Consider the following 24,666-nt stretch of genomic DNA (forward strand, 5'->3'; position numbering starts at 1 on the left):
CTTCAGAAGATCCCGATGCATTCCTTTTCGAATTCGATGTCCTATGTAGGGATTATGATTACACTACCGACCCCCAGAAGCTGAAACTGTTCCCCTCTACTTTGAAGGGAGTAGTTCTGTGTTGGTTTATGGGACTTGGTGGAGGTACCATAAATGACTGGGACCAAATGAAAACATCTTTCCATAAAAAAATATCAATATTATTGCCAAACTAGAGAAATAAAAGATGAAATCTTTCAAATGGTAGCCAAGCCTAACGAGGCTTTGGAAGAATATGTGGAGCATTTCCAATATAATCTGCAAATATCTCCTTATGCAAATCTGCGTGATAATGTTCTAAAAACCACGATGATTAAAGGTATGAAAGACCAATGGGTAGAAACACTGAATATAATGGGTAAGGGCGACATTTATCAAGAATATTATGACAATATTACAGACTTGTGCATCAGGTGCTCCAGGGGCAGTACAAGTTTGAAACTAGTCGGACGTGATGTGATCACTAGAGACAGTAAAGCCTAAGGAGGAAGCATTACATGAGCTGAAATTGGCAATCTGTTGGAAGATTTCAAGACTTATATCCTGCAGACCCTGATGAGACAATTGTATATCATGCAAGCTAAACAAAAGCAGGCCGAAGAAAAATAGAACCTGGCTATTTTCTATCCCCATTGCAGAAAGAAACACAGTCATAAAGAAGTCCCACTAGATATGATACAAACATGTACCATATGCACTAAGGAGCATGACACGAAATGTTTCCCATTGATCCCAGGATTAAAAGCAATCTTCAAGGAAGCAGAAGAAGAAGTGGAACCAATATATTTGTTGAACCAGCATCGTCAATGGCAAGCACGTCAGATAGGTATGCCTACCGACTCATCTTCATTCTTTCCTCCCTCGCAATATAATTCTCAGCAATATTCAAGGGCAGCATGGCAGAACCAACCACCTTTTTCTACTTGGCCACCTCAAGCATTTTCTATGCCACCATGGCCCAACCAGTCAAATCCAAACAATAATTGGCCAAATCCCTCTTACCCTCCACCATTCTAGTAGAACAACCCCTATTCATCTCAATGGTCCCCTTCCACCTCACAAAATCAGAACTGGCAATCAAATTGGCAAAGATCCACAAACCAGCCTATGGGGATAGTTCCTCTGCCTCAACCAACTTTACCAGCACCTTACACATTGCAGCAGAATCCTCAATCTAATATATGACCACAACTCCCAACTCAACACAACCCAAATCCTAACAACATACCAATCTAGTCAGTACAAATCATTGAGGGTCTGGACCCTGAAGCTGAGTTGAGAGAGTGTAACGAACTCAAGTTAAGATTTGGACGCGTAATCGCTCCAGATGAGGATCAAAATATACAACCTAAAGAACCGCACACAAATAAGCTTTTAACTATAGATGATCAACAAACAAAACAAGAGGAAGATACAGTCAGGCAGAAAAATTCCGAACAGATCATAACTACTTCCCCCCCATTCCCAAAAAGATTGATGATACCACGCACAATTGAATATCCCGAATTTGATCTTCTGGGTGAACTCATAAATCTTTGCATAAAAATACCCCTCCTCTAGGCTATTCAAGACATTCCAATATATGCAAAAACCATTAAGGAATTGTGTGAAAAAAGGTCTATGAGGAAAACAAAAATAACACCAACCGTCCATGTCATCGGAACTTTGTCTAATTTATTATTAGGAAAAGGGAAACCTATAAAATATGAAGATTCGGGAAACCCCATTGTCACAGCCCAAAAAAATGGTTGCTCTTTTCCCAATGCTTTAGTTGACTTAGGGGCAGCCATTAATATTCTCAAAACAACAACGTACAAAATGTTTGGCATCACAGCCTTAGAACCAAGTACTACCTTGTCGGAACTTGCCGATTGTTTAGTCATTAAGCCAGAAGGAAAATTACAGGATGTGATGGTTTCTGTAGACTCTTGGGAATATTCAGTAGAATTTTTTATTATTAACCCCAGAAACCGGCTAGATGGACATCCCTTAATCTTAAGAAGACCTTGGCTAGCAACAGCAGATGCTTATATAAGCTACCAAATAGGCAATATGACCATAACCAAAGGGAATGATGTGAAGAATCTAGCTTTATACCCTCCGACTTAGCCAAGCCTAACCATTGAAAAACTAGGAAGCAACCTGTAACATATTTAACATAAAATATTTGGTCACCATTAACTGTGGTAGACGCCCTTGAATTTAAAGACCAAACAGAAGATGATATTATTAACACTTGTATCAATCACCCTGCTGCAGTATCTAATCTAAGATGTCACATGATTGAAGCAGTCCTTGATAATGAGATTGAAGAAGATTCCTTGAGAGATATCAATGACCAACCAATACCAACAACCACTGTCTATAATAGAAAACCTATTGAAATTGAGCTAGGAAAAATCCTAAACATTAACAGTAATCTGAGTGATGACCAACAGTAGAAACTTATTTAAGTCCTTAGGAAATATAAAGGGGATTTTGCTTGGTATTACCCAGACATGAAAGGGATTGACCCTTAGCTATCCATGCACCACATCTACACTAAAAAATATGCAAGACCCACTCGACAACCTCAGCGTAGATTAAATCCTCACCTAAAGGATATTGTTAAAGTAGAACTTCAAAAACTATTAGATGTGAATTTTATCTATCCTATATATGATAGTAAATGGGTTTCTCCATTAGTTGTGGTCCCCAAAAATAATGGGAAATTGTGGATATGCATTCACTACAGAGAACTCAACAAGACAACAAAAAAAACCATTTTCCCCTTCCATTTATCGATCAGGTTCTAGATACATTGGCAGGAAAGAAATTCTTCTCTTTCCTGGATGGCTTCAATGGCTACAACCAAATCCAACTTGTCGCTGAAGACCAAGATAAGACTACTTTTACCAGCCCCTGGGGAACGTTTGCTTATAAGGTATTTCCTTTTGGATTGTGCAATGCACCTGCTACATTCCAAAGAGCCATACTCAGTATTTTTCCATACTTGATAAATGAAGGATTGGAAGAGTACATGGACGATTTCACACCTTATGGAGATGACTTTGAGCAGGAATTACAGACATTGGAGAAAGTCCTGGAGCGGTGTATTGCTACTAGACTATGCCTAAGCCACGAGAAGTGCCATATGATGATGACAGGGGGCTTGATCCTGGGTCATTACATTTCAGCAGTTGGAATTTAGGTAGATCCAGCAAAAATACAGGTAATCATCTTATTAGCTACTCCCTGCTCTCAAACAGAGGTATGTAGTTTTCTGGGATTTGCTGGATATTATCGTAGATTTAGAAATTTTCACATATTGCTGGACCATTATATGCCTTGACAAGAAATATTGACTTTATATGGAATGAAAAATGTGACATTTCGTTTACAGATTTGAAACGGCTAGTATCAACAGCACCAACATTACGAGGCCCGAATTGGGATATACCATTCCAGATTTCATCAGACACGTCAGATACAACCATTGGAGCAGTTCTTGGCCAAGAAGAAGACAAGAAACCCTACGCTATATATTACATTAGCAAAAACTTAACTCCTGCTGAGTTGAATTACATAGTAACAGAGAAGGAGTTTCTAGCTGTTATTTATGCTATTAACAAATTCAGACACTATATAACTAGATACCCTGTAGTTCTATATACTGATCACTCTGCTATCAAATACTTAGCTAATAAACCCATTACAAATGGAAGAGTGACATGTTGGTTACTACTTTTGCAGGAATTTGACATAACTATAAGGGATTGACCAGGGAGGGAAAACCTTGTGGCATACTTCCTATCCCGAGATGTTAATTTTAGTATGTTATATGCTAGATCAATTTATTTCAATTTTCACAGTTAGCTCATTATCTTTTCCAAATTAGCAATCACATTAGCATTAAAGTAAACTGCAAATAGAACATAAATATAAATCGCAGAATACAAGCCAAGACAAGAGGACACAAGATGTGGCGCTAGCCAGGGACAAACCCCACATTATGAGGAAACCCTTGATCAATTCTTCTTTTATGTTCTTCAAAGTTTAGCAGAGAAAGAGAGATAGAGAGAGATAGTACATTTACAATATAAGTCAACACTTTAACTTATCTAAATAAGAGCATAGATCATCTCTAACAAGATGATACATGAGATCAGTTGAAGACATGATTCTTCAACTGATTCTCCAAGGTGACTCCTTCACCTATCATTGTGCTACAGTTCATCATCATGCTGCACCTCACCACGCTACACCATGCTACACACATCATTACTATACTACATTATGTGCCATTGCTGCACCATGTTGCCTTCCCGGTAATTCTGGTTGTTCGCTGCAGTTTTGGAAGTTCTGGCTATTCTTAGCTGTTCCTATAGTTCCGATAGTTCCAACAGTTGCAGCTTTTCTAGCTTTTCCAACAGTTCCAGCTTTTCCGACAGTTCCGACATTCCTGGTAGTTCTGGCTTTTCTAGAAGTTTCGGCTTTTCTGGAAGTTTCGACTTTTCTAGCTTTTCCAGCAGTTCTGGCTTTTCTGACTTTTCTGGCTTTTCCGGTAGTTCCAGCTTTTTCTACAGTTCTGGCTTTTCTGGCTTTTTTGACAGTTCTGACTTTTCCAGCTTTTTTTACTTTTCTGGCTTTTCCGATAGTTCTGGCTTTTCTGGCTTTTTCGGTAGTTCCAGATTTTTCGGCTTTTCTGGCTTTTTCGGCTTTTTTGGAAGTTCTGGATTTTCTGGCAGTTCTAGCTTTTTTGGCTTTTTCGGCAGTTCTGACTTTCTGGATCAGGGCAGTGTTATCCCTTAGGATATCTCCTCCTACTAAAACCTAAAGACGAGTAGAGAGAGGAAGAGATCCCAAGTGTGTGTTGAAATGACTTGAAGTCCTCTATATTTATACTAAAACGTAGATGATGAATAAGCATGTCTATTGGGCTTTTGAGCCTACTCAAGTTGTTGGTCAGCTTGATAATAATTCCATAATCAAAATAAATTCATAACTCCATGAATACTTGTTGGAATCAGATGATCTTTAGATCAATCCTACACCTCTCGATGAGAGGCATCCAATAAAAATATCAGCTACCATAAATACGCTGACCCACATGGAGTTTGGCCCTAGTTGCCAATTTTAACACTCCCTCTCAAATAGGGAGAACTCCATCCACTGATCCATATGTCCAATTGTACTATCTCTGCCATCAGTGCCCTAAACTGCTCTACTCAGCTCTATTCAGCTCTGCTAGCTCTACTATCTCAGCTCAGCTCTTCTAGCTCTACTCTACTATGCTCAGCTCTATTCAACTTTGTTGGCTTTGTTTTGCTTTGTTGGCTCTACTCAGCTCTGCTGTCTCTTCTCTGCTCTGCTCAGCTCTCCTGATTCTGCTCTACTCTGCTAAACCATGAAGAAGAAGAATTGATCGAGAATGTCTCATACCATTCTCTACTGACCTGAATTCAGTCTCAGAGTGCGTACCAATGGTCCCGGACTAGTCTCAACCGGCCCAAAGTAAGCGTCGTAGTGGGTACCACTCCTACCACTGGTCCCAAGCTAGTATCATTAGTCTCAGATTCTGTACCACTGGTTCTAAACCAGTCTCAACTGACCCGAAGTCAGCGTCATAGTGGGTACCACTCCTACCACTGGTCCTAGACCAATATCGTCAGTCTCAGAGTGTGTACCACTAGTCCCAGACCAGTCTCAACTGACCCAAAGTCAGCGTCATAGTATGTACCACTCTCACTGGTCCCAGACTAGTCCTCCACTGACCCGAAGTCAGTCTCATAGTATGTACCACTAGTCCCAAACCAGTCTCAACTGACCCGAAGTCAGCATCATAGTAGGTACAACTCCTATAACTGGTCCTAGACCAGTATTATTGATCCCAGATCAATGATGGTCATCCTAGCATAGGGAGTATGGTAGATACAACGATGCATCCATCGGTACTACTATGGTCCCTATCCTCATTTCCCTTCTCATTGATAAGATGAGAGGTACTTCCCATGAGTCGCTGACTGCATGGGTAGGATGCCTCAATAGGATAACTAATCAATCATGTCCTCACAGTAGAACTTATCATCCTGCTACATAATCACCATGGAGAACACATCATCCAGGCCTCACAGGAGAGCTAATCATCCTATTACATAATCGTCATGGAGAACACATCATCTAGACCTCACAGGAGAAATAATCATCCCGCTACATAATCATCATGGAGAACACATCATCCAGACCTCATAGGAGAACTAATCATCCCGGCCCACAGGAGAAGTAATCATCCTGTTCATAGCACACCACCAGGGGAGGGTGAGTAGCCTTGTGGTCGTATGTTGCTCCTATAAGTACCCCAAGTCCCCCAAATCTCCTAGAGCTCAATGCATGCAACATGCAGGACCCTTATAAGAATGTCTCTCAATGACTCCAAGTCGTTCAGGAAAGTCACAAATTTGACCTTTCCCCGGGGCTTTAACAAAATGTCTGCGACCTGTACATCAATCTCAATGCGATGGAGCCTCCTCACTCATCGACTTACCATATCCCAAATAAGGTAGTATCTAATGTCTATCTGCTAGAGAAATCATCGAATACAAGATTCCTCAACAATCGAATCCCACCTCTGGTTGTCATAGAGAATCACACTAGTATTCATCATGTGTACATGTTATAGCTCTGATACCACTTGTTATAGATATAACCCATAAATATATGATAACATAAATAAACCCAAGAAATAATAAGATCTGAATAAGATTTGAATAAGTCTGTATGAAGGAGATATCGCTGATCTAAAAATCAGTGGTGTTGCAGACAATTTTTCAGGGCAGCGAATTTATGACACAAATCTGGACGTCCTTGTGCAATATCTACAAAATATAATTTCATATATGGATTTTTTGAGAAAAATTACCCAATTTCAAAAAAAAAAAATCAGTCGAATCAAAGTCCGGATGAGGGAGATATCGCTGATTTAAAATCAGCTCTTTTTTCAGAAATTTTGGTGACGGCGAGAGAGTTGCAGTGCAGATCTAAAATTCCAATGCCTGGATCAGGATTTCTATCACATGGGTAGATGCATAATGGTTGCTCCATTTCCAAAAGTAGGTCATAATAGGGAGTCTGAGCCATATTGACTGAATTGTGGCCATTTCAAATTTTCGCCAATTTTTTTATGATGGCGGGCCTAGATCAGAATTTGAGGGACTTGTATAAATCTGATGGCTCTCATCCAGCCAAATGGCTAGCACAAATGGAGAAATATTTTAAATTGAATTACATCTATGATGATGCTACTCAGTTGAGTGTGGGAAAATGTACTTCGACCACGAAAGATGGCAATGGTGGAAGTGTCATCAAAAATGCCATCCAAGGACAACTACTTGGCAGATGGTTGCAAAAACTATTCATGACCACTTTGATCGTAAATCTAATCTTGTGGATAAGCTCACACAGAAAAACACACAGCCTAGCAAAGACTTTATTTTTACAGGAAAGAAGGAAACCAAGCAACCTAAAGGATTTTTTTCTGCTGGTATCTCCTTATTGCAGGTTCATGGATTGATTTAGAAAGAGAAGATCATTGTTTCTATAAATCCTAGTTGCAAGCATAATTTTATCAATGTTAATTTGGAAAAAAAATTGCAAGTTCCAGCAAAACACATTGAAAACACACATGTGGATGATGAGGATGTTCAAGTTTATAGGGATTTGAAGATTTCTATGGATAAGTATGTGTTGCATGGTGATTTTTATACTTCAGAGACGGATAATATGGATATTGTTTTGGGATACCCATGGATGGAATCAGTGGGTACTATAAATATTAACATGCAGAAGAAATTCACAAAGCTCTAGTATAAAAAGAAGAAAAATACATTACAAGATATTTCCATTAATAAACAGGTAGAGTCCAAGCAGGCTGAAGCAGAAGACTTTCTAGGGACTGACATATCAAATGATGAGCCAATGATGATCAAAAATCAAACACAAATAGAGACTGAAGCAGAAAAGGTTACATGTGCTGATACATCAGATGAGGGCTCAGTGGTTGATGTAATATTGGAAGATAAGACACCACAATAGGCACCACAACATAACAGTCGAGCTCCAGTAAGGGGTGAATGAAAGAAAAAGACACCGTGGGTTAAAACTTCAACATATCATCACCCACATCACCTTGCAATACAACAACCAACAAGATGGCAACCAATTAGCCACAAGGACAACAACCCTCGCAGGATAGATAGAGAGGAGAAAAGATCCATCTACTACACATCAACACAGAAGAGCTACCACGGTCAACTTCCATCTCAAGCGAGCGAGGCACCAGCGAGATCGAGGGTTCATCTTTCTCTTAGATGGATAGATGCATGTGCATGGTACCAGTGGACTACTCTTTTGAGTAGATCTTATTATTTGTGTTCTTCCCATGTTTCGGGGACGAAACATGCTAAGCGGGGTGGAATGTTATATACCTAGGGGGGATAATATGGGGTACAAAGGGAGGTACCCAAGGTAATAATGTAATAATGGGATGGGCCATAGTAGTAAATAAGGTGGTTAACCCATATCATGTAAGGGACCACAAGTAGTTAGTAATAATGTAATGGGCCCATGGTATTAGTTCGATGGTATGAGGGAACCATGGTAATGACCCATGGTATTGTATGTATGAAGCCTATATAGAGGCTAGAGACTCCACATGGAGAGAGGTCAAGGAATATTGTATGAACATGCATATGGCTTGTGGAGTGTTCTCCTTCCTTAAGGAGTGAATGTATGGTGTTGCCCTACCTTAAGGGTTTGATATCAATAAAGAAGAATTTTTATCTATATTCAGATCTTATCATCTCTTGAGTTTCTTTCTATTATCATATATTTTTGGGCCAGATATATAACAGTACAAACAGCTCACTTAAGAGATACTGCAACCATGAAGCTTCACACAAGATCATTCTCGTAGCTATGTATTTGGTCTCGGCAGTGCTTATAGCAACCGATTTCTGCTTCCTGCTCATCCATGATATCGAAGCAAAATCTAAAGAGAACTAGCACTAAGAAGTGCTCTAGTGATCCTCCACACTGCCTGCCCACTCAACATTCGAATAATCATGCAGTTTCATATTTCCGGCAGTGTATCTCAATCCATGAGAGATTGTGCCCTGAAGATATCTCAGAATATTCTTGGCACCAATCTAGTGAGGCTCATCCAAATGTGAGCTCACCATGCTAACTGCAAAACATATGTTCGGACGAAAGTTCACTAATAACATCAATGTGAATGAGTTTATGAAACTCGGAGGCATTTCCCCAATCTGGTCCGACATCACTACCATATAACTTATAAAAGTTAAGATCCTCGAGGTAGTCACAGGCTTGTAGTTTATTATTCCACATTCAGAATCCAAATCCCTCTTACTTCTGTAATGAGAGGATCTACACCTTTCAGAAATAGGTCATCCTCATAAGGTGCTAGTATGAGAGGTCTATCATCCACAACCTTTGGCTAATGGTTTGCATTGGTTTCACTTCTAGTGAATCTCAGCTTCATCTGACAGCTATCAATCCTCTCATACTATGCCCATGGAGTTTTGCTTCAAGCCATAGAGGGCTTTCTTCCACCTACATATGTGAGATTCTTGATCACCAATCTCAAACACCTCGGGTTGTTCCAAACCTATGGATTTGCTACATGAGGGGAATGGTCCCCTTGTAAGATTTTCCTTCGATACATCTCAAACATGTACTTTCATGCTCTTTTTGAATTCAGGCATCCCTATCACCATCTGACTCATAGACCTTCAGTGCTATGTGTCAATGGACATGGTCCCCAGTGGACTTCCTACAACTTGATACAACCTTGAACTCAAAAACATCTTTGAAAATTCTATTTTCAAACACATATCTTTCCATCGATGAGTGCCACCCTGAAACCTTTGACTTCCATTGTTGAAATGGACACTAGGTTCTTCTTGCGATCAGGTACATAAAAGAGACTCTATAAATGAATTGAGTTACCCTCATTCAATTGAGGGATAACATTCCCTACTCCCTTTCTAGGATAGGTGGAATCAACTCCAAGTATAATCCCACGATTGTTTCTATCTCTACGAAATTAGAGAGTGAACCCATCTATCCGATGAAGTGCCTTGAAGCACTACAATCAATAAGCTAGATTCCCAAAGAATTTGAAGGAGAGGGCCAATACAAGATAATACTTCTTTATCTTATCAGAAACAACATCTGATTCTTCATACCTGGGGTTCCTTGCTTCTTTGAAGAGTTGACCATTTCCTTGATGACCTGCATTACCTGTCATTCCTTTGATCATTGATGATGTCCCTGGAGTGATTGTTATCTTCATCAAGAGATGTGTCTCTGCCATTCAGACACCCCTTTGCATACTGACCGAACTTATTGCAACCAAGGCATCCACCTTTCCTTCCACCCTTAGATTCGAACCTCCCAATGAAGTGATCTTTAGGTAGGCCATCAGAAAATTCTGCTGCGCCATTCTGATAATATTCTCTACTTTGACTTCACCCTTGGTGAATTTGAAGAGGGATGAGGAATCCACTGATCCTTTTGTCCTTTCCCAACTATCTTCGGTGATTGCTCTTTCACTCTTGCTTGGGCATTGTCTTCACCTCAGCTCTGATACCATGTTAATTTTAGGTATGTTCTATGCTAGAGAAATTTATTTCAATTTTCATAGTTAGCTCATTATATTTTCCAGATTAGAAATCACATCAGCATTAAAGTAAACTATAGATAGAACATAAATATAAATCGCAGAAGACAGGCCAAGACAAGAGGACACAAGATGTGGCGCTAGCCAGGGACAAACCCCACAATGTGAGGAAACCATTGATCAATTCTTCTTTTATGTTCTTCAAAGTTCAATAGAGAAAGAAAGAGAGAGAGAGATAGTACATTTACAATAGAAGTCAACACTTTGACTTATCTAGATAAGAGCATAGATCATCTGTAAGAAGATGATACATGAGATCAGTTGAAGACATGTTACTTCAACTGATTCTCCAAGGTGACTCCTTCACTTATCGTTGTGCTGCATTTCGTCATCATGCTGCACCTCACCATGCTACACCCATCATCACTGTACTACATTTTGTGCCATTGCTGCACCATGTTGCCTTCCCAGTAGTTCTAGCTGTTCCCTACAGTTCTGACAGTTCTGGCTGTTCTCGGTAGTTCCTGCAGTTCCGACAGTTCCAATAGTTCCGAATTTTCCGGCTTTTCTGACAGTTCCAACTTTTCCGACAGTTCTGGATTTTCTGGTAGTTCTGGCTTTTTTGGCAGTTCCATCTTTTTTGGCTTTTCCAGTAGTTCTAGTTTTTCTGACTTTTCCGGCTTTTCTGATAGTTTCGGCTTTTTCGGCAGTTCCAACTTTTTCGGCTTTTCTGACAGTTCTGGCTTTTCCAGATCTTCCGGCTTTTCTGGCAGTTCTAGCTTTTCTGGCTTTTTGGGTAGTTCTAGCTTTTTCAACTTTTCTGATAGTTCTGGATTTTCTTGCTTTTCTGGTTTTCCCAGCAGTTCCAGCTTTTTGGATCAAGGTAGCGTTATCCCTTAGGATCTCTCCTCCTACTAAAACCCAAAGACAAGTAGAGAGAGGAGGAGATCCCAAGTGTGTGTTGAAATGACTTGAAGTGCTCTATATTTATGCTAAAACATAGATGATGAATAGGCATGTCTATTGGGTTTTTGAAAGTACTCAAGTTGTTGGTCGACTTGATAATAATTCCATAATCTAAATAAATTCATAACTCGATGAATACTTATCGGAATTGGATGATCTTGAGATCAATCCTACACCTCTCGATGAGAGGGATCCAATACAAATATCAGTTTCCATAAGTAAGCTGACCCACATGGATTTTGGCCCTAGTGACCAATTTTAACATGAGTGCTAAGAACAGACAATGTAGTGGCAGTAGAAGACCAGTTCCCGAATGAACACATATTTGATGTGGCCATAAAAACACCATGGTATGCAGATGTGGTGAATTACTTAGCAATGGGAAAGCTGCCCAAACATCTGACACCCAAAGAAAGGAAATTGATAGTGCAACGCAACACTTGGTTCTCCTGGATAGGAGGATACCTTTTTCACACAAGGGCCGATATGCACATCCACAGGTGTATCAGGGAAGATGAAATTTATGATATCTTAAAAGTCTGCGACGATGGACCTTGCGGTGGAAATTTTGCAGACCATAGAACTGGACATAAAATTTTACAAAGGGGCTACTGCTAGCCCACGATTTTTAAGGATGTTAAGAAATTTGTCCAGGCATGCGATAGTTGCCAAAGGATGGGCCACCCTAGCAAATCTAATGAGATGCCCCTACATCCACAGTTGGTGATAGAACCCATTGAGCATTGGGCATTAGATTTCGTCGGGCCAATCAACCCATCATCCAATCAGAAATCATATATATTAGTTGCAATAGAATACATGACTAAATGGGTGGAGGCAGTAGCGTTACCAAAAGCAACAGAGGAAACAGTGATTAATTTTCTTTTTGAATTTTTTTTGCGGTATGTCTTACCCAGAGAAGTAATTATTGATGGGATGCCACAATTTGTAGGCCACAAGATCACTGCTACACTAAAGAATCATCACATTATGCACAGAATTACCTCTCCGTATCACCCGCAGGCGAACGGGCAAGTGGAGAGTACCAACAAAGTAATTAAAGATATTCTAACAAAGACAGTGTCATCGAACAGACGAGATTGGGCTACTCAACTACTAGAGGCCTTGTGGGCATATCGCACGACTTGGAGGAACACTACTAGACATTCTCCATATCAGTTGGTATTTGGTAAGGAACCCATTTTCCCCATAGAATTTGAGATAAAAACACTAAGGATAACCCAAGAGGTGGGATTGGATCTAACTGAAGCCTAGATTAACATACTACAACAAATAAATGAATTAGATGGAATTTGGCTATTAGCTCTACAACATACTGCACTCATTCAAGAAAAAAGAGCCAAATGGCATGATTCCCTGATTAAAAAAAAAGACATTTCATGAGGGCGACTAGGCACTTCTTTACGATTCCAGGTGTCAAGACTTCCCTCGTAAACTGTAGACTAGGTGATTAGGCCCTTATGAAATAAAGGAAGTGCATGACAATGGCACTCTTCCATTGGCCACCATTGATGGGTCTAGTTTTTCCTTTAAATCAGATGGGTATCGGGTGCACCTCTACCAAAAACCACTTACAAGAGAATCTTTTTACTAGCAGATACGCGAGGATTCCACCATGCAAGTTCTAGTTGCAGAAGGCAATCATTTGACAACTTCATTTATGTAAAAAGTTATTTCTTTTTGTAAATACTATAAATATGATTGCTAATTTGATTTTCTGTCTTTTTTTCTGTTTGTATGCTGTTCCAACATTGGAACGACACTTTTTTTCATTTTTGCTGTTCCAACTTTGGAACAACAATTTTCTGCATCTTTGCTGTTCCAACTTTGGAACAACACTTTTCTGCATCTTTTCTATTCCAACTTTGGAACAACACTTTTTTGCATCTTTGCTTGTCCAACTTTAGGACAACACTTTTCTGCGTCTTTGTTATTCCAACTCTAGAACAACACTTTTTTGCATTTTTGCTGTTCCAACTTTGAAGCAACACTTTTTTGTTCCACTTTTCTGCTTTTTTTTTTGTTCCAACTTTGGAATAACACTTTTATGCGTTTTTCTATTCCAACTTTGGAACAACACTTTTCTGCGTTTTTGCTGTTCCAACTTTGGAACAACACTTTTTGGCATTTTTGCTGTTCCAACTTTGGAACAACACCTTTTTGCGTTTTTGTTGTTCCAACTTTGGAACAGTACCTTTTTGCATTTTTGTTGTTCCAACTTTCGAACAACACTTTTTGCATCTTTGTTGTTCCAACTTTGGAACAACACCTTTTTCTTCTTCTTTTTTGTGTCTTAGTTGTTCCAACTTTAGAACAACACTTTTTACGTGTTTTCTATTCCAACTTTGGAACAACACTTTTTGTGTGTTTGTTGTTCCAACTTTGGAACAACACTTTTTGTTGTTTGTTGTTCAAACTTTTGAACAACACCTTTTTCTCTTAGCGTGTTTTGTTGTTCCCACTTTTGAACAGCTGTTGTTCCATCTTTGGAACAACATTTTTGCTTCTTGTGAAGTTTTGTGTTTTCTAAACAACACCCTTTTCCTTGCATTATTTTGCTGTTGAACAACACCTCCTTCCTCTTGTGGGATTATTCCTAGCTCATCTCAACCCCATTTTTTTGATTCCCTTTCATGGCATGAAGTACAATACTTTTATGAGGACAAGAATTATGGATTCTATTGAAGCAGGTGAATACCCTTAATGTTATGATATTTAAGAAGACAACTTCTTGATGATAGATTTTTTTTTATTTTTAAACGAAAGGGACACAATTATTTATATATTACTTTACTGTATTGATTTCTGCTGTATATGATACTGATTGATCATCTTTACCATGCTGGTTCCACTCCTCCTGGTTATAATCCTCTCTGTCTATTATAAATGAGATTATGGGTATATTTTTTTTCTATTGACATGTTCAACTTCTTCCACCATCCCTGCTCTTAAGGAGTACTAAGCCTCCCTCTATTTATCATAAAAATGTGTAATAACAACAAAATTTTTCCTACAGATAGAGGATAGGGGGTCTCATTAAGAGCCATCCTACCATGTTCATAAGGATGTAGCGACGTGACATTCCCATTATGGCAACCACACCAATATTATGATCCATTGGATGGCTAAAATATCCTTGGAACAAGAGGTCTCATCACGAGCCAACCTGATCACTTTTGCTACTTCCCAGTGAATGGTAGTGTGGTCATCTGGTTACCATGCCAGCACACTGATCTCTTCTGTAGAAACAACAATGGAATTCTCCAACTATAAATTGAGGATCCTGGCTCATATGGGTTAAAAAGCAACTCTGTTGAGGCTATGGATGCCTGCTAGTAGCAGAAGCTCTACTTATGGTATTAAAGTTCTATTTTCAACATCAATAATTATTATAATACCCTCTTCTTACTTTTCTTTTTATCAGAGAGATTATTTCCCTAATTTCTCCCTACTTTGAACCTTTATGCATGAGTTAATGTTTTTAATCAATCATATAATTTTCAATCGGAATATCATCAGCAAAGCATCTTTTTCTTGCATATTGTTGTTCTTTTTCCTTACTACATAACCTATCATCAACCAAAGCATCTTATCACTTATCAATAACCATCATTACACACCTTGCTTTCATTATACCCATATCTTTTACAGTCCTTTCACTAATATACGTACTCTATCATTTACTGCCATATCTTTCACCCTTGTACTTTGTCGTTAGTAGAACATTTCCCCGTCCATTCGATTGTAGGTGACCTCTCATTTTGAAGGAGGGAGGGGACCTCCATTACACTCGTGCATGAGTCGTAGTTGTTTTATTGGACATCATAGGTTGATATGATATCCCATGATCATGCAGCATGTGGAAAAATAATAGTCCTCGAATTAATAATATTAATTCTCATAGAAATATCCCTTAACATTGTAAAACTTAGCTGTTACAACTACTTGCTATTCTATCTCTCTACTGTTGTTCGTTGTTGTGTTTTCTCCACTGCACTAACCCTTTGAAATAGTAGGAAGAACTCAAGCATTATGGGTGGAAAGATAGTGCGCCAAGAACCTTTAGTACTGGAAGTCTCCGACAAAGCCAGGGAAATTCTGGTCTGTGCAGGGTGGATATCATATTTCACAAGATTTCAGCCCCCTAGTGAGGAAATCACTATTGAGTTTCTACATCACCTACAAAATGGACAATCCCTGGTGAGAGGTAGAAGAATCACAGTATCTAATGCTGTGATAGACAAAGTTTCTGGGCTGTCAGTAGAAGAAGTAGTATGGTCTAAAAATCACATAATGTTGCATGACGTGGTGGAGATTTTTAGAGATGCGAGATAAGAATTAGCCAAGAAAGGCAAGGGAACTCAACCATCCTCTCTGGGAGAACCATGGGGCAAATTGGAAAGAGTTGTCCAGAGGTACATTACCTGTGATGGTCAATAAGATGTGGTAAGGCCATGCCAACTCAAACTCTTAGTTTTTCTAAAGCAAAAACTCACTGTTAATTTGCCATCACTTTTGAATTCATTATTGCATGACACTGCCAATAGGATAAGACAGGCTCAACATCCCGACACTATAGTTAGTCACCATTATTTGATCAAACTAATAGTTAGTCATAATCTTGCTCAACAAAACTTAACATGGAATGATCTCATAGTGGCCCTTGAGAGTGGTCAAGGCCTTTTAGCCCAAAGCTCCGTAACCTTGGAACTTAGCCAGCAGAACCTTGTTCCAAAGAGAAAAGGGACCGCTCCTTCAAAAAGTAGAACTCACAAGCTCAGACAGACTGCCAGGCAATTTTGAGCCAAAGCCGAAGGAAGAACCTGAACAAGGGGAAGGATGCCATTCAGAATCAGAACTCGGGGAGGAGGCCAATTCAGAACAAGAAATCGAGGAGGATAGACCAGACTCAGAGCAAGAAATAACACAAAATTTTGATGATAAACTAGAAAATGAAGTAGGGCCTCCTCAAACACCAACCATGAGCCCCCAAAATGATATTTTGCAGGATTTTGAGACAGGGATGGCCTAGGTCTTGGAAAATCTGAATGCATACATGCATATTGGAGGATCACTTGATCCTAACCTAATGGAAGCCTAATACCCAGGGGATTCTGGTCATACTGAAATTCTGCCTTCTTCAGAGGCTACAGACTAGGAAGAGGAAGCAGACATAGAAGTTATTCATGAATCCGACAACTAGTCTGGTGACACGGTTCTATTGGAGCACAACCATGATAAAAAACAGGAATCTTTAGATACATCAGCTATTGACAAGCATGTTAGTGTAAAATATACTCCTCGAAAGAGGTGAGTAGCCGGAGAAAGACTAAAGAAGCTAAGAAAAAAATACCAAAAGATTCAAAAGGCACTTAAAAGGCTACGTTGGAAGTTAAAAGAAATTGCAAACGGCAAAGCTCGGAGCACTACTCCTGAGGTAGTCACTGTGGGTATGCAAATGGAAATATGTAAGGGTAGGGCAAAAGAAACCCAAACTGAACTCATTCTTATTCAAACAATAGCCACCCAAGCAAATTTGCATGCAAACTTAGTGGATGCAGCCATTCAGACAAAGGATTGGTCCTCCCACAATAAGAAAGTGCAGACCGAGGATATATCCCTTCGTAGCACAGGCACTCAAATAGAAGAGCAAGCCAAGGATATCCTATCAAGCAATGAACCTATTCTTCTAAAGCTACAGGAGGAGCTAACACAAGCCCAACTTGCTTTAGAACGATGTGAAAAAGAGACAGTTCCCCTGCAAAAATATCAGGAGTTGCAGAAGCAGATTAGGGAATTAACCATAACTAAGAATGGGACTTTTGATAGATTTAGAAATGAGGAAGAAAAGCTGAAGAAGGTGAAGACCAAGCTTGACAAAGTCACGAGTCAGATAGACACCATTTGCTTGCTATATTCAAATTTATTGACAGGTAGGTCTCCTGCCACGAATTATTCCCTGTTCTTATTAAAACGATACTTATTGTTAAATATTAAATCCGTAAGAGATGGAAAGCCGCTCAAATTAAAGACAAATGAAGAATTTATAAGTTGTTGTAAGAAACATGGAGCAAAATTCCAACGGCTTCTTTGCTAATTTTATCTGCATAATTTCATATTAGAAGAAGAAGTGGATAAGAATAGTATCCCTTTTGTTGGGGACATTCAGTTCCAAGATTTTATCTCTTTTGCAGTTAATCAAGTTAAGTGGTTTAAGGCTTATAATTTGTTCCAAAGACATGAACATGGGTTGGATCTTTGGGTAAGAAGCGAGCCTACTCACCCTTTGCAATTGTTTTCTAAACATAAAAGGTTGATGACATAAGAGGGCGTGATTAAAATTTTAGGGCCCATACATAAGGAAATTGTGCAGAAAAGAACAACATATTTCCTCTCCATTCAGGAAAGATCCCTAATTGCATCCAAAATGAGATGGATGATCTCAAATAATAGTGTTAAGGAAAGAAAACCATTTAATTATTGGAATTTCAAAGCTACTGCGAGCTTGTTGATCACATACAACAATATTATCTTGAGGGAAGGGCCTTATTGGTTGGGATATCGATTTAGGAGTCCCATTATTTGGTATCCTCCTGAAGGGTATCAATCTAACTATGAGTTGTCTGAAGGATATGAAAAGGAAGCCTTTGCAATTCTGGCACAACATCATGGTTTTAGGCCTGATAAAGAAACATTATTTCCAGCTTACTCCTTAACTACATTATATAGGAACTATTCATTTTTCATGAAGACATGAAACAAGATAAGTAGGGGAGTATGTTGAGCCATGCAATAGGTATGTATTTACTCTTGATTACATTGTCTTTTTATCTTTTCTTATCCATTTTGTGTCATGATATAATAACATATTGATATGATTTTGATAAGGGATGAATGAAACTGCTCTTAATACGATTTGACAGTCCAAACTAACTCTCATTGCTTTTTATGCAGAAAAACAACAGATGGAACAATTGTTGTTTCAAAATCAGAATAGCAAAAGCTAATCAAGGGAAATGAGGCATGTTGTATGCAGTCGAACCAAGGAATGAATCAAGAGGATCACTGCAAGATGAAAGAATTGTTTGAAGATAACATTTAGTTGTGAATCCCTTAGGATCTCCTGATCCCGAGGGATCACATTTATCTTTTTCCTTTTAACTATAAAGGGGAAAAATGAAGGAAGAAAGGGATCTCTCGCCTTTTACTTCAATTGTAATTTTAATTTACAGAAGAATGATTCTGAAGAATGAGATCATATTGTAATGACAAGTGAATTTGATGATTAATATATAACTTGCGTTGATGTTCATTCATATATTTTGAAGTAGCTAAGCAGTATTCGCTGGCCGCTAGGGCCCAATATTTGGTGGATCTTATTACTATTCCTTGTTGTATACTTTTCTATTTCTTGCAAGTTTATTTTGCTTTACAACTTTGCAGTTGATTTACTTTCGTTAATTCAAATTTCGGGTATTCATTTCATTAATGCACAATTCTAATTGGTTTTATTTATTCATGTCGTGGATTGAATTAGTCATCAGTTAAAGAATCATTTCTGGTTAATTAAAGGATAGAGTGTTATTGATTAGATCAAATGCTTTCCTTCTATCCAGTAGTTTAAGTCCAACTGAAAGAGCTCAGTTAATGCTACGGTGCTCTCGGTTGATTATCATTCGAATTGGTTGATTAAGATTGAATTATGGTTTTGTTTGAGATTGAGTCGTGATGCTTAGATGAATTACTTCCCTTAAAGTTACAAGCTTGAGATTTATGATTGCATCTGTTTACTCTTGTATTGAATTTAATAACTTATTTTAAAGCATTACTCTCTGGATTTATAGCTTACACATATTGTGTACACTCTTGGAACAAAAGGACTTACCCAGGTTGATAATTAATGTGAGGTAATTAGGAGTTTTAAAAGACACCTTTTAGCACCCAATAGTTGACGCTGTTCAACCAATGGGTGTTCAACAGGAGGAGGGTGAACCAATGAGGAGAAATGTCGGAAGAGCAGTTCTCCAAGATTTGGATCTGACCAAGACACTGGCGGAGTTGCAGGATCATATAGAGGGGTTAACCCTCAGTATACTGAATGTACAGATCGAGGAGTTACCAATGAGCCTAAAATGCCATACTATTGGTGTACCTATCCATTGGATGAGGCTATTGCACATGACAGCTCAGGCAATCACCTGTTATCATGAGCATCATTAGGTCTACTTAGGATGATTTACTATATGCATTTTAGGTTTTGAGTTCAGATGACCAACATGTCTTGGACACAAATTTTTGTAAAAATTTTGAACATCTATCTATTTTACTTTCAGTGTTTTTATATGGTTATGTGTTATCCTATTCAATTGTTGATGTGAATTGAAAATTTGCTTTTTACATATGTCGTAAATGTCTGTTTAACACATAGTTTGCTAAAGAATCAGTCAATGTGTTAAAGTTTTTGGAAATGTGTTGATATTGAATGTAATCAAAATGTCTTTCCAAGAGATGAACTCTAAGGAACCTATGATAAATAGTTGGATTTCCGATGGTATAAACATTCATAAGTTGTAGTACGACAAGTTGTGAGTCTAGCCTAATGAAGATTTGGCGAATGCCAAGCAAAATGGCATCAAAGAGGAGTTTGATCAATGCACTATAATCAGCAATATTGTTCATAGAATGTCTGATACAAATCCCTTGAAAACTCACTAACTCGCCACTTGGAGTGAATATGGCCCATGCTACAAAAGATAGGTTTTGCGTACTACAACTAGCACCATCGGCATAACCAACAAATGGTTCCAAAAATTCTGACATATGCAACAAATGCAAAGCGGATTACTTAACTACATAAAAACTCTAAAAGTCACACTGTGACACACATATGCAATCAAACCATATATACAACATTTTTACTACACATAATCAAGCATAATAACATTTAAAATACAACCCAATTCAGGGCTGTGACAATGGAATTCCATCATAATCAACTAATCTGTAACTGTGTTTTGTCAAAACACACTTGACAATATAGGGGCCCATCCATAGTGATTCAATTTTTCCTGCTCCTAATTTATGGGCTTCCTGATCATAAAGCAAGACCAGGTCTCCTTCTGAGAATATGCGAGGCTTGACATTGCGGTCATATTGTGCCTTAATTCATTTCTGATGTGCTTCATTGGCCAATGCGGCTTCATGCCATGTTTCATCTAGATGGATGAGTTCTAAGAAACGTGCTTCATCATTAGAAATGTCGGGTAACAAGTCAATTGCAAGTTTTAGTGATGAAATTTCACATTATATTGGCAATATTGCCTCCAGACCATACACCAATTGGAAAGGTGTAAATCCAGTTGCATTTATTACCGAGGTTTGATAAGCCCACAAAGCTGAGTATAGGATCAAATTCCAGTTTTGTTTGTGAGCTCATATCATTCGTTGAAGCATTTGCTTATGGATTTTGTTGATGGCTTCAACTTGTCCATTAGCATGTGAATTATAAGGAGTAGAACTATCATGTGAAATCCCTAACTTGGCAATTAATTTAGTCATCATGTGATTGTGAAAATGTGAACCATGATCTGTAACTATGGTTTGTGGTAAACCAAATCATGCAACCACATGGTTGAAGAAAAAAAGTGCAGATGTATCACCATTATCATTTAATGTAGGCATCACCTTGGCCCATTTCATAAAATATTCATGGTTGACGAAAAAAAGTGCAGCTATCTCACTACTATTGTTTAGTGTAGGCATCACCTCGGCTCATTTCGTAAAATAGTCAATGGCGATAATAATATACCCATGCCCCCCAACAGAGGGATGGTTACATGTCATGAAATCAATGCCCCATTTTGAAAATGGTCCAATAGTGACAACATGATATAGTGGCGCAGGTGGTAATCGAGTTTTACAATAAAAAATCTGTCATACATGACAATTTCTGATAGCAGTAATGTAATCGTTAAATATGGTAGGCCAGAAGCAACCATCACTAAGAATCTTCTGTGTGGTAGCATAACCAAATAAATGTCCACCACAAGCACTAGAATGGTAATCATTCAGAACTTTCTCGGCCTCCTCATGTGTGAGGCACCTCTGTAAAATTGTATCGATACCACAACGATAAAGGGTGTTGCCAATAATCAGATAATCTTTGGCTTTATATCGAATATGTAGCTGTTGCGAGCGAGAGGTATCGGGCTGGAAAGTTTTGGTTTGGAGATATATTAGTATATCTCCATACCAAGGGTTGGATGATGAAATCATAAACAGAGCCTCATCTGGAATTGATGGTTCTTGTTGTTGAGTTGATGTTGGTAGAGGGAAGGTTGCAAAGAAGTCCAACAAAAGCTACAGATTTCTTTGACTTGGATTTGATGAATTCCAAATCAAATTCCTGCAAAATGACGATCCATTTTGAGTATTTTCCCCCCAAAAATTGATGTAACAAGATGTATGTCATAGGGTTGCAATCCGAAATGACAATGATCTTTCGGAGCAGGATATAATGGAAAAAAATATGTACAGCTTGAATGGTAGCCAAAGCTATCTTCTCAACGTAATAATACTTAAGTTCCATATCATTGAGATTACGACTCAAATAATAGATCAGATGTTCAATCCCATCTTCTTCTTGGACTAAAACCATAACAATGGTTGTATCTGCAGTGGCGAGATACAGGAAATAGTCATTTTAATAGTTAGGGGCATACATTAATGATGCTCGGATCAAGGTACATTTGAGAGCATCAAAGGAAGCTTTCACAAATTGTTTCCAATGGAAGGGAATTCCATTTTACAAAGGATGAGTAAATCCTTTAGCCATTTTGGCATAGTTGGGATTAAATCTCATTAGAAAGTTAGCCTTCCCTTGGATTCTCTGTAACGGAAGTAAATTGGAAGGTGGAGGCAGATCAAGGATTTCCTTAACCTTCAAGGTGTCAACTCGAATTCCTTCTTTAGACACTGCCAAACCAAGAAAACGACCAGAACCAACACAAAATACACATTTAAGTGGATTGAGTTTGTAGTGTTATCATTGTAAAAAGATGGCTCTCAAATGTTGCGAGTGATCAACCTGTTTCCGTGAATGAGTAGGTAAATCATCTAGGTAGGGTTGAACGATTTGTTTGATGATGTGGAAGGCATAATTCATTGCCCTTTGAAAAGTTGCCCCAGTGTTCTTCAAACCAAAAGGAAGTTTTCTATATGTGAATGTGCCCCAGGGAAAAATAAAGGCAGTTTTATATTGGTCTTCTGGGCGGATATTGATCTGATTATAGCCAGAAAAGCAAACCATAAATGAAAATATTTCACATCTGGCATAGTCATCAATTATCTAGTCGAAAAAGGGGGTGGGATAGTTGTCTTTTGGACACGCATTATTAACATCCCTATAATAAACACACACTCATATTGTTCCTTGTTTCTTCATGACAGGAACAAGATTGGAAACCCAATCGGTAAGAGGAATGGGGTATATGAAACTAGCATGCAAAGTTTTTCAATTTCTCGTTTTATGGAAGAAATCTTCTTCGGATGAATAGGACGGAGGTACGTTCGTACTAGCTTGAAATCAAGATACACTTTAATCTCGTGTTCAACTATACTAGAATCAATACTGAGAATTTCGTCATATGACCAAGCAAATATATTACGGAATTCACAAAAAAAGGCACGATAAGTTTCAATTTCCAATGGAGAACAAGATTTGCCAACATGGACTTTTTCTACGATTCTAGGTTTGGTTGAAATATCGATAGAAATGGTTTCTTCAATATTTGATAAGTTTCATTCGAAATCGATAGCGTCTATAAATACATAATTCGAAAGGAAATCAATGATTGAAGGATGATTTAGTTCATTTGGAATATCTTCTATGTGATCTAGAAGATGCGATCGATGACGATAATCTTCCCATGGTTCTTCTTCTGTCATCATTGATTGGATGATTCCTTCATCAGTTGAAAATGTATGTGAAAAAGGATGAGAGGAAGTACCATATTTTAACAAACAATCAACCCATACAATTGGTGATGATGGATTTGGATTTTCCGCACAAGCCAAAAATATTGATTTCTATGTGAGCTCAATGGGGCTTAGTGGCATGGTTTAATTACATATATCAACTTCAGAATTATTGGAAATCTTCCATGAGTTTGATGAAGTGGAAGATATCATGTTACAGGTCTCAACTTTTGCAACTTCCACCATTTTTTATGGTGAGGGTAGCGAAAAGGTACCCATTAGGGAAGAATATTTGAAGAGACCTACTCTAATGTCCTGAAGAGATAGCAAGGGTCCATGAACTAATGGAACACTTCTAGTTGCCTATGAACTAGAGGCAAAGAAGGCGAGTTGATCAATTACTGTGATTCCGCCTTTATGAGGGAAAGATATCATACTAAAGTATGTCGAAACCACAACAGGCATAGTGTAAACCCATGGTCCTCTTAGTAAAATATTGTAGACAAGGGGTCTGTCAATGACCTCAACTTCAATAGCTACATTTTCCCCCCTAGTTCTATCTGCAGGTTACTTAAAATTTCACAAGGTCTATAAGTGCCACTGCCAAAATATTTTCACGTTGTATGTGATTGTGAAAAAGGAGGTGAGCCAAGTGTTTTCTAGCAATTCATTGACATGATACAAGTAGATGCACCCTCCTCAATAGTAGCTCAATGAACGAGTTTATTCAAAGCTTTTACTTGGATCAAGAATGCTAAATGTGCTGGTAATTGTGGCGTATAACCCGCATGGTTAAAAACCACAAGATTGCAATCCATTGGATCAATTCCACCAATTTTTGACAATAAAGCCTACTTTTGGGAGGAAAAATTTTGAAGCATCTCAAGCGTCAACATAGCAGAAGGTGACTGAGCAAAATCTTCTACTATGTTATAATTTTTCTCTCCTCGAGCTCGAGGGTTGAATGTAGAATTATGAACAACTCC

This window comes from Pinus tabuliformis, chromosome X, assembly GCF_031772625.1.
Source record: "Pinus tabuliformis cultivar Carrire ecotype Pingquan chromosome X, CPIR1, whole genome shotgun sequence".
Classification (NCBI taxonomy): domain Eukaryota; kingdom Viridiplantae; phylum Streptophyta; class Pinopsida; order Pinales; family Pinaceae; genus Pinus; species Pinus tabuliformis.